Source organism: Pseudorca crassidens, chromosome 7 (genome assembly GCF_039906515.1).
Source record: "Pseudorca crassidens isolate mPseCra1 chromosome 7, mPseCra1.hap1, whole genome shotgun sequence".
In the NCBI taxonomy this organism is placed as follows: domain Eukaryota; kingdom Metazoa; phylum Chordata; class Mammalia; order Artiodactyla; family Delphinidae; genus Pseudorca; species Pseudorca crassidens.
Genome location: NC_090302.1, coordinates 97,342,671 through 97,355,198, shown reverse-complemented (window position 1 = coordinate 97,355,198; position 12,528 = coordinate 97,342,671).

Below are 12,528 nucleotides of genomic sequence, written 5' to 3'. Positions count from 1 at the left end.
TACACGAAGCAGGTGGCATGCTTTCATGCCCACTTCCAACTACATAGGTAGGACAGGTGTGGGGCAGCTGGTGGAGAGAGCAGTCACATATTACACATTCCTGCAAAACAGCAAAAATGGCTCTGGTGGTGGTGAGCTTAGTAGTTGAGGATCAGCTTACATCTCTCCTAGCTTTCTAGGATGGAAGATATATTCATCTATTCCAGATATATTCATCTACCTGGTTAATTATTCTCTTGGATTCAGGCTGGGAAAATCTATATGCAACAGTGGTAGAAACCTGGTCATGGCACCAGTTACTACCACCCACCCCAACTTCTTCTACATACATCTGCTCTGCAGGAAGGATCAAGGTGTAGCAGCTAGTGAGAAGTGTGTTTCCCACTCCTTCTCCCCAGCTTCTGCTCTACTGTGCAGAGGTTCTGCCCGGGGGGATTCCCAGAATCCTCACAGACTAGCAACACTCTGCCCCTGCCAACATCCTAATTTATCTGACTTGGATTGTTGAGCAATATATTTGCCAGGAAACCATTTAAAATAATAGAGTGATTAGATGGCCATTATTGGGGGCTAACAACTGAGTGTGATACCAACAGAGACAAAGAGCCAGAAGCTTAAAAGCGAAAGAGACATGCAAATAGAACCTGCCTAAAATTATGGTCATTCTTGGTGGTCAAGAACATTGTCTGAATGCCCAAGGCCACATCCTCTGAGGAGTGGCCAGAGAGGGAACTTCAGGGCTACACTACATGGACGACTGCAGGGCTATTTGCAGGGAAAGCACATATGCTCCCTGAACAGTAAGAGCAGTCTCTAAGCCACACACAGATCTAACAGTACAAGATGAAAACCTGGTTGGTTTGAGGGGCTTAAATATAACTCTGACGGATCATTGGCTGACATTAAGTGGTGCTAACACTGGGATGACACATAGAAGGTGAGGCTTAAAGATAAAAGTACGGAAAACCATTTGGGACATTGGATACTGCATGCTGTGGGGAAAATAGACTTCAAAGAATGAATCCAGTTACGTCACTAAAAAACTAAATAAGCAAAAACAAATCCTAGGTGCAGGGTTGGGGTGGGAGTAGGCATGGAACTAACACCAGAAGTTAGAAAATACTTTGAGATGAATGAAAACAAACAAACAAAAATAACATACCTAAACTGAAGGGATATAGATGGAGTAGTGCTTATAGGGAAATTGATAGTTATGAGTGCATATATTTAAAACATAAGAGTAATTTTAAATCAATAATCTAACCATCTATCTTAAGATGCCAGAAAAAGAAGAGTAAACTAAACCCAAAGCAAATAAAAGGAATAAAATAATAAAGACTATACTAGAAATAAGTGATAAAGAGCCTAGAAAAACTATAGAGAAAATCAGGTTCTTTGAAAACATAAAATTGACAAACCTTCAGCTAGATTTGCAAAGAAAAATACACAAATAAAATGCCAAACTCAGGAATGAAAAGGGTGACAAGACTGATATTACACAAACATAAGGGATTATAAAAGAACACTATAAACAACTGTATGCCCACAAATTAGAAGACGAGATGAAATGGGAACATTCCTAGAAAGACCCAAACTATAAAAACTGATTAAAGAAGAAATAGAAAATCTGAATAATCTGATAATACATAAACAAATTGAAAAGTTAAGGCTTAGGTGGATATACTGGTGATTTCTAGCAAACAATTTAAAAAGATTTTATGTCAATTCTCCCCAAATTCTTCCTCAAAATAGGAGTGCACTCTTCTCAATTCATTCTATGAGGCTAGCATTTCCCTAATGCCAAAATTAAGACAAAGATAACAGAAGAAAACTAGAGACACATAAACTTTATAAATATCGAAGCAAAATTTCTCAACAAAATACTATCAAAATGAATCCAGAAACATATGAAAAAGATTATACAATATTAGCAGGTAGAATTTATCCTAGTAATATCACAGTGGTTAAAATCTGAAAATCAATCAATGTAAAAAATCATACTAATATAATAAAATCAAATACCAAATGAATGTCTTAATAAACACAAATAAAATGAGATTTTTTAAAAAACCCAATACTCTTTCAGGATAAAAACACTTTACAAACTGAAAATAGGAAGGAATTTCCTCAGCCTAATAATGCACAACTACAAAAAATTACAAAGAAGATATTGTAGCTAGTGATGAGTACTTTCTTTCTAAGATGAGAAACAGGACAAAAATATTAGATCTCATCACCTCTATTCAATTTTGCATTAGAGGTTCTATTCTGGGCTATTAGGCAAGTAAAAGAAATACAAGCTATCTAGAGTGGGAAGGAAAAAATAAAACTTTCTTTGCAGATGACATGAACTTTTATACATAAAAATCCTAACAGTCCAACAAAAAATCTATTAGAATTAATGAATCAATTCACCACAGTTGCAGGATACAAGATCAACAAACCAAAATCAATTGTATTTCCACAGATTAGCAATGAACGATCCCCAAATGGGATTAAGAACACGATTTTAATTTAACTCTCTCTCTCCCCAACTATCCCCTTTGGTAACCATAAGTTTGTTTTCTATGTCTGTGAGTCTATTTCTGTTTTGTAAATAACTTCATTTGCATCATTATTTTAGATTCCACATATAGGTGATATGATATTTGTCTTTGTCTGACTTCATTTAATATGATTATCTTTAGTTAAATAAGGAGTTTGAGATTAAAATATACACACTACTGTATAAAAAATAGGTAAACAACAAGGACCTGCTGTATAGCACAGGGAACTATACTCAATATCTTGTAATAACCTATAATGGAAAAGAATCTGAAAAAGAATATATATACATATATATATATGTGTGTGTGTGTATATATATATATATATATATATATATATATATATAAAAACCAAATCACTTTGCTGTACAGATGAAACTAACATGGCATTGTAAATTAAGTATACTTCAATTAAAAATTGTAATACAATATAAAACTTATATAATATAAAAAAGAAAACAATTCCATTTACAAAAGCATCAAAAAGTAAAATACTTATAAATAAATTTAACATAAGAAGCACAAGACTTGTACACCAAAAACTGTAATATATAATTGAAAGAAATTAAAGGAGACCTAAGTAAATGTAAAGATATCCCATACTCATCAATCAGAGGATTAATATTGTTAAGATAACAATACACCCCCAAATGATCTACAGATTCAATGCAATTTTTATCATCACAGTTGTTTTTTCTGCAAGTATTGAAAAGCTTACCCTAAAACTATATAGAGATGCAATGGACCCAGCACAGTCCAAAAACTCATGAAAAAGAAGTAAAATTTAAATAGATAAATTAAAATACTTCAAAGCTAAAACCTTTTGTGTGCAGATAACATCATCAAGAAAGTGAAAAATGCTTCACAGAATGGGAGAAAATATTTGCAAATCATGTATCTCAAAAGATACTTACATCCAGAGTACATAAAGAACTGTTACAAATGAATAATTTTTTTACAAAAATAAATAAACCACTTTAAAAATGAGCTAAGTATCTGAATTTCTTCACAAAAAAATATGGAAATGGTAAATAAGCACATGAAAAGATGCTCCATGTAATTAGTCATTATGAAAATGCAAATCAAAACTGCAATGAGATAACACTTCATACACACTAAGATGGATATAGTTAAAAAGACAGACTATAAACAAGTGTTATGATCGTGTGGAGAAATTGGAACCCTCATATATCACTGGTGAGAATGTAAATGGTATAGCTGATTTGGAAAACAACTTGGCAATTTCTCAAAATCTTAATCACAGAGTTACCATAAGACCCAGACATTCCACATCTAGGTGTATGCTTCCCAATCAAAACAAAAAGAACACTTAATAACCAGTACATAAATACTTATAGCAACATTATTTATTTTAGGCAAAACCTGAATACAAAAAAATGTCTATAAACTGATGAATGGCTAAAGAAAATATGGTATACCCATAGAATTTATTTAATGATAAATAGTGATGAAGTACTGATACATGCTATAACATGGATGAATGATGAAACCTTCTGCTAAGTAGAGGAATCCAGTCACAGAAGTCCATGTATTAGATTATTCCATTTATATATATGACTTGCTCCAAGTAAACAAATTCGTATGTACAGAAAATAAATTAGCAGTTGCCAAGGGCTGAGTGGTTGGTTAGGGAGAGGATCAAGAGTGACTGCTACTGGGTATGGTTTGCAAGGAGGAAATGAAAATATGTAATTAGATAGTGTTAATGGATGTACCACTCTGTAAAATACTAAAAATCTCTGAATTGTGAATTATGTATTAATAAAGTCTTTTCTTAAAAGAAGAAACAAATGAGTAGTAATAAAAGATAATGGCTAAAGTACCTATTTTTTTAATTTGACAAACTTTTTATTGAGATATAATTCACATCCAATAGCAGTCACTCCATATTCACTGCCATCATCACCCCCAGATCCTGGAATCCACTCATGTACTTTCTTTTTCTATGGATTTGTCTATTCTAAACATTTCATATAAATGCAATCATACAGTACGTTGCCTTTTGTGTCTGGCTTCTTTCACTTGGCATAATGTTTTTAAACTAACTCTTTCTAAAATACCTGTTTTAAGTAAAATGCTCTGATATTTGGTCAAAATAAAAGTAAATACATGTCATTTTATATATTTTGGAAATTATGGAAAACATTACATTTGACCAGAAGAGGGCATCTATTATTTTACAATCAGTGAAAATTCTTTTCGTAAATACAGAACTAAAGTCTCACAAAATGTTATTTTTTTTTCTTTTTTTTTAACATCTTTATTGGAGTATAATTGCTTTACAATGATGCGTTAGTTTCTGCTTTATAACAAAATGAATCAGTTATATATATACATATGTTTTCATATCTCTTCCCTCTTGCATCTCCCTCCCTCCCACCCTCCCTATCCCACCCTCCCTATCCCATCCCTTAGGTGGTCACAAACCACCAAGCTGATCTCCCAATGCTATAACATATATTTTGTTTGTGTTCCTTCAAAGATAATGTCATGAGCATTTTCTCAAATAAACATTCAATTATTTTATGTCCATCTATATTTTTATATAATTGTCAGAATGAAAATGATTTTATGTTCTAATATTACTAGTTTTAAAATTTGTACTGCATCGTGCTATTTCTACTGAAAGTTATTGATGGGCCAGTTCTGCAACATCTTGTCCTCAGAAGCCTAACACAATGTTTTATTCTCTTCTGAATATGTGGATATCTAATCACATATATAATCACAGAGTTATTTCCAAAACTCTTTTAAGATACATTTTCTGGTTCAATCTTGATTCTAGTAGCCAAAATTTCAGTTGGCACACCTATGACTAAATAGCTTCAGAAATGACTTATATTAGTAAGAAGAGAGCTTAAAAGAAAATGACCAGCTATCTTGTGATTTCTGCTTTTTATGAAATTGTTCTTTCATCAATAGAAAATGTCAGTCAGAACAAAAGAAAATATTCAAAATACAAGTGAGAATAAGCCTTCTCCAATCTGCTTGCAATATTCACAAGCTAGAGGTTTTTAAAACACAGCATCTGTTATACTATGGTATCTTTCAAATGACTTTGAAAATATCATTTCTTGTTAGAGTGTAAGAAAAAAAATTAGATCTCCTTGAAAATAGGACTTTTTGAGAACATTATATGACACAGAAATTACAAAACCCTATGCCAAGTAAAAACACTGAGTGGATAACTTGACATCATTGTCCATTGCACTAATTAACATGATTTATGACAAATATTTATAATTTATAGCTCTCTCTTCAAAAGATTCTCCTCGCATTTTCAAAAGATTCCCCTCACATTTCCAAAAGTTAATTAAAGAGCCCTGTTTCTGACTATGCTCAAATCCATGAGATATTTGTGAGATGATTTAAAGGACTTTAACAAATAAATATTGAATTGAATAACTATCACAAATATCTCTAGAGTTTGGAAAAATACACAAAACTACTATTTTCAGGAACTGTGCATTAAAAAAAAATTGTAATTTTTAAAAGTAGGAGACATGTGAAGTGATCCATCCAATTTTCCTCCTGAGGACATTTTCTTGGCTGGGCACATGGTGGTAGAGCTCAAGCAAGAAATGGCTGTCTCATTGATGGGGTGAAAGAGTGAAAAAGCACTCAGAGTGAGAGGCTGCCAAGGCGATGGCTTTGGCAAGTGAGGTGCCAAAGTGATTGGAGGTACTGAGAGGGAACCACAAAAGTCTGTGTGTAAATTCTGCTCAAGTCCATGGCCAACACCTGGGCTGCACAAGCTTGTCGAGAAACTCAATAAGGATTGGTAGATACTAGCTTGGTAAGCCGAGAGCTAAGATAAATTATATGTCAGGAAATGCTGGAGTAATATCATGGTTAGGGTTTACCCTAAATGTAGAGAACTTGGTGAAAACTTCTAGCGTTAAGGGTCCCAGCTGAAACCCTAAAAAGGCTTCACCCTAAGAGCAATGTCTATACCCTTGGAATAAAAGCGAAACTAAAATAAGCTTATCATTAAAAAGCATAAGCCAGGCTTAGATATGATCACAGTGATCTGATGATAATTTTTCTGCTTTCTAGAATTAAACTCAACACTCTTTTGAGAAAAATAGCACAATCCAGGGCGTCTACAATGCATCATCTAAAATGTCCTGTATATAGTAAAAAATTAATAGACATGCATGGAGGGAAAAAATCATGGCCAATAAAGTATTAAAAGATAAAAGTATTGAATTTTTATCTTAAAGCAAACATCTAAGCTTCTACCTTAAGATACTAGAAAAGGAAGAGTAAAATACCCCAAATCAAGCAGAAGAAAGAAAAATAGATTTGTTTCCTGAGAATCTGTTCAAATACAGGAAAAGCCACAGCTATAGGTTAGCCTTTGTCAGGTATTCTCTCCTTGTTTAGGGTGCAAACAGCAAACAGGTATTTTTTTAAGGTGAGGATAATGACTCTTAGAGGTCAAGGGAATAACCTGTATCAGATGATCTGTAGAATTAATTTTACAAGAACAGCAAAAACTAATTACTAATTTGGTAGCCATTTCAGCCACAGAAGCCAATTAAACTGCACAGTCTGAGCCCCATCAGGGCTATATAATTACCTTCATAATTGTACTTCTGATGTTGAATCGCAGCACCAGTGCACAGGGTTTGGTAGGAATCATGGGTCCATGTAGTACCACTATCTTTTGATATCCGAATTCATGCTTCGATTCATTCATTTATCCTCTATGTAAATATTAGATATTTCAGGAGTGGACAGGGAAGTAAAAGTTTCTAACTCTGGTTTCTAATCAGAATCTGTTTGAGTTTACTCCCAATTACACATTCCAAAAGGCAAGATATTTAAGTGAACTATTATTTTTTCTATAAGTGACATAAACTGAATAATTATTTTTTAAGATTGATAGTATTTTTATAAACTTAAGTTATTATCATGCACTCTTACTACAGTTTTTCACATGGTTTGGACTTAAAGTAAAAATGTTAAATATAGCGATCAATCTTCGTATAGCATTTTAAAATTCACTGTGCATTTTCACAGATATCAACATTCAATATCAGGTTATTAAAGGAATCAAAAAAATTGAGGTTTGTTATTGATAAGTTAGAACTTGAATAAAGTTTTCATAAAAAAAAATACTATGCTCTTCTAGTACAACATCCTTTTGGTTTTCAGGTGATAAAAGCTTCAATGCCTAATGTTATCTTTTATTAAAACTTTGATTATTTACCTAAGAATAAAAAAAAATTATTTTAAATTTAACAACCAGCACATTTTTTTGTTTGATGTCTCTGAACCGGGCTCTAAACTATGTTCTGGTTATCTGTGCCTGTGGATCATGCTATTTGAAATATCCAGCCCTGTATAAATGGGATTCCTGGTTATACACATGTAATAACCATCACTGCTCACCATGTGCTCTGAGACCAGCAGGCGGGATCAGTAAAACAACTGTGTGACTCAGGTTAGAGAGTCTCCCACCAAGCAATTCATTTGCACTGGGAAAGATTTTCATTCATTTTAGTTGGCTGAGCTGCTTTTCTCTTTGTTTGTGCTCTTGCTTCTGTGGACAGTAAAGAAAGGGCAATTAGTTATACATGCTGGTTCTTTGTAGACACAAGCTAATCTAATTGTGGTGAATGGGAGGAGTCAGTTTCATGTAAATTTAAATAAATCAAATAGCACTGGAGTGTCCTAAAGAATTTACCTCCAACGGCTGTGGGGTTTTTACCAGGTTTTTTAATGCTTGCTTATCACATCATGAGGCTTATTATGATACAAGTTTGTTAAATGGTGGCATTATAATAGGGATGGTGTTAAGTACAGACAGTGTTAAGAAAACTTGAAATAAGGCTAAGGGAGTTGGCATGTCCATTCGGTGTTATATCAGAGCATTGTTTAATAGACATTGTTAATATACAAGAATTATGTAATTTTCTAAGAATGTGTTTGACTATTATTTGATTAGAGCCCAGCCCCTGGGAAATTATATGTTAATTTACAGAATTGCGTCTTCTAGAAATGCAAGTGATTTTGTCTAGGCTAAAAGATATTACAATTCTTTATTGTTTTATTGGCCTGTAGGACATTAGCTTGCTTTATATCTAATCTAGAAATCTTATTATAACATTCTTTTAAAAATGATTAAAAATACCCATTTCCTCAAATGGTCTTGAGTCTGATTTACCATACATGGTGGCTCCTCACCAATGGAAAAAAAAAAGTCTTTGGCATGTGCTTATCCTATATATCTGTTGAGTTTTATTTTTAATGTCTTGAATTTTACACTGACAACAAAAATATGTGCTTGGTCCAATTGGTACTATTGAAGAACTTAGTAAGTAGAACAGATTTATAATTGCTTTCCAGGGATCTTTCAGGTTTAATAAGAAACTGCTTTCTCCCTCTCTCTCATATATATGTATTTAATCTCCAAAATATTTAGTGATCTTTTTAGGAACACAAAACTATGTAGTGACATTTTCATCACTTACATTTCTTTGTGGAATCTCATAGCTTATTTCTTGAGAATATTATATCCAGTAAAAGGATACTCATGTCAAAGGAAACAATGGTAGCAGTCAGCTAAATGACACATATTCCTTTGTTCCAAGAAGGAGCAGAGACATTTGTCACCCTTGGTTCAGACACTTCTAGAGGGAGTTTCAGAATATTTATAAACCATCAGGAATAATCTACACCCAGAGCAGTGCATTGCTCTGGCAATGACAGATGCCTCAAGAAATCTGGAACACTTGCCAGCTGCCACTTGAGCCTTTTATTTATGAACTTTGGGCTCTTTAAAAGTGAGAATAAAGCAACTAACCACTATTTCTCACCTTTCTGAAGATAAAAAACCCTGCCTGCTGTTGGTTGTAAATTTAAAGGTATATTTCTTTATTAACTTCACAGTTTCACTGAGTGGTATTTTTCCTGATGGTTGAGAGAAAGTTAACTTTCTTTAAAAAGTGAAGGTTAAAAAGCAAATCCTTTTCATTCATTGAAAGAGGGAAATGAGTGCCACTTTTGTTCTTAAGAAAATCATTTTCATGGGCTACATTATAGAAATAACTGGAAGCCTTTTGTTGCTGCTGTTAATAATGTAATACATATGGTTTTTCTCCTTCAATTTGTTAATATGGTTTATCACATTGATTGTTTTGTGTATATCGAAGAATCCTTGCATTCCTGGAATAAACCCCACTTAATCATGGTGTATGATCCTTTTAATGTGCTGTTGGATTCTGTTTGCTAGTATTTTGGTGAGGATTTTTGCACCTATTTTCATCAGTGATATTGGCCTGTAGTTTTCTTTTTTTGTAACATATTTGTCTGGTTTTGGTATCAGGGTGTGGTAGCCTCATAGAATGAGACTGGGAGTGTTCCTCCCTCTGCTATATTTTGGAAGAGTTTCAGAAGGGTAAGTGTTAGCTCTTCCCTAAATGTTTCATAGAATTAGCCTGTGAAGCCATCTGGTACTGGGCTTTTGTTTGTTGGAAGATTTTTAATCACAGTCTCAATTTCAATGCTTGTGATTGGTCTGTTTATATTTTCTATTTCTTCCTGGTTCAGTCATGGAAGGTTATGCTTTTCTAAGAATTTGTCATTTCTTCCAGGTTGTCCTTTTTATAGGCATATAGTTGCTTGTAGTAATCTCTAACGATCCTTTGTATTTCTGCAGTGTCAGTTGTTACTTCTCCTTTTTCACTTCTAATTCTATTGATTTGAGTCTTCTCCCTTTTTTTCTTGATGAGTCTGGATAATGGTTTATCAATTTTGTTTATCTTCTCAAAGAACCAGCTTTTAGTTTTACTGATCTTTGCTATTTTTCCTTCATTTTTCTTTCATTTATTTCTGATATGATCTTTATGATTTCTTTCTTCCTGCTAACTTTAGGGTTTTTTTGTTCTTCTTTCTCTAATTGCTTTAGGTGTAAGTTTAGTTTTTTTATTTGAGATGTTTGTTGTTTCTTGAGGTAGGATTGTATTGCTATAAACTTCCCTCTTAGAACTGTTTTCCTGCATCCCATGGGTTTTGGGTTGTCATGTTTTCATTGTCATTTGTTTCTAGGTACATTTTGACTTCCTCTTGATTTTTTCAGTAATCTCTTGGTTATTTAGTAGTATATTGTTTAGCCTCCACGTTTTGTATTTTTTATGGATTTTTTTTTTACTGTAATTGATATCTATTCTCATAGCATTGTGGTGAAAAATGATACTTGATATGATTTCAATATTTTTAAATTTACCAAGAAAATTTTTGACCCAAGATATGATCTAACCTGGGCACTTGAGAAGAAAGTGTATTCTGTTGTTTGTGGATGGAATGTCCTATAAATATCAATTAAGTCCATCTTGTTTAATTTAAAGCTTCTGTTTCCTTATTTATTTTCATTTTGGATGATCTGTCCAATGGTGAAGGTAGGGTGTTAAAGTCACCTACTATGATTGTGTTACTGTCGATTTCTCCTTTTATGGCTGTTAACATTTGCCTTATGTATTGAGGTGCTCCTATGTTGGGTGCCTAAATATTTACAGTTGTTATACCTTCTTTTTGGATTGATGCCTTGATCATTATGTAGTGTCCTTCTTGGTCTCTTGTAATACTCTTTATTTTAAAGTCTATTTTGTCTGATATGAGAATTGCTATTCCAGCAGTCTTTTGATTTCCATTTGCATGGAATATCTTTGTCCATCCCCTTTTAGTCTGTAAGTGTCCCTAGGTCTGAAGTGTGTCTCTTGTAGACAGCATACATATGGGTCTTGTTTTTGTATCCATTCAAACAGTCTATGTCATTTGGTTGGAGCATTTAATCCATTTACATTTAAGGTAATTATCGATATGTGTGTTCCTATTACCATTTTCTTAATTGTTTTGGGTTTGTTATTGTATGTCTTTTCCTTCTCTTGTGTTTCCTGCCTAGAGAAATTCCTTCATCATTTGTTGTAAAGCTGGTTTGGTGGTGCTGAATTCTCTTAGCTTTTGCTTGTCTGTAAAGATTTTAATTTCTCCATTGAATCTGAATGAGGTCCTTGCTGGATACAGTAATCTTGGTTGTAGGCTTTTCCCTTTCATCACTTTAAACATGTCTTGCCACTCCCTTCTGGCTTGCAGAGTTTCTGCTGAAAGATCAGCTGTTAACCTTATGGGGACTCCATTGTGTGTTATTTGCTGTTTTTCCCTTGCTGCTTTTAATATTTTTTCTTTGTATTTAATTTTTGATAGTTTGATTAACATGTGTCTTGACATGTTTCTCCTTGGACTTATCCTGTATGGGACTCTCTGTGTTTCCTGGACTTGATGAGCTATTTCCTTTCCCATATTAGAGAAATTTTCATCTATAATCTCTTCAAATATTTTCTCAGTCCCTTTCTTTTTCTCTTCCTCTTCTTGGACCCATATAATTTGAATGTTGGTGTATTTAATGTTGTCCCAGAAGTCTCTGAGACTGTCTTCATTCTTTTTTCTTTATTCTGTTCTGTGGTAATTATTTCCACTATTTTATCCTCCAGATCACTTATCCGTTTTTCTGCCTCAGTTATTCTGTTATCGATTCCTTCTAGAGACTTTTTAATTTCATTTATTGTGTCGTTCATCATTGGTTTTTTGCTCTTTAGTTCTTCTAGGTCCTTGTTAAATATTCCTTTTATTTTCTCCATTCTATTTCCAAGATTTTTGATCATCTTTACTATCATTACTCTGAATTCTTTTTCAGGTAGACTGCCTATTGCCTCCTCATTTGTTTGGTCTGGTGGGTTTTTATCTTGCTCCTTCATCTGCTGTGTGTTTCTCTGTCTTCTCATTTTGCTTAACTTACTGTGTTTGAGGTCTCCTTTTCACAACCTGCAGGTTCATAGTTCCCATTGTTTTTGGTGTCTGCCCCCAGTGGGTAAGGTTGGTTCAGTGGGTTGTGTAGGCTTCCTGGTGGAGGGGACTGGTGCTTGTGTTGTGGTGGATGAAGCTGGGTTTTGTATTT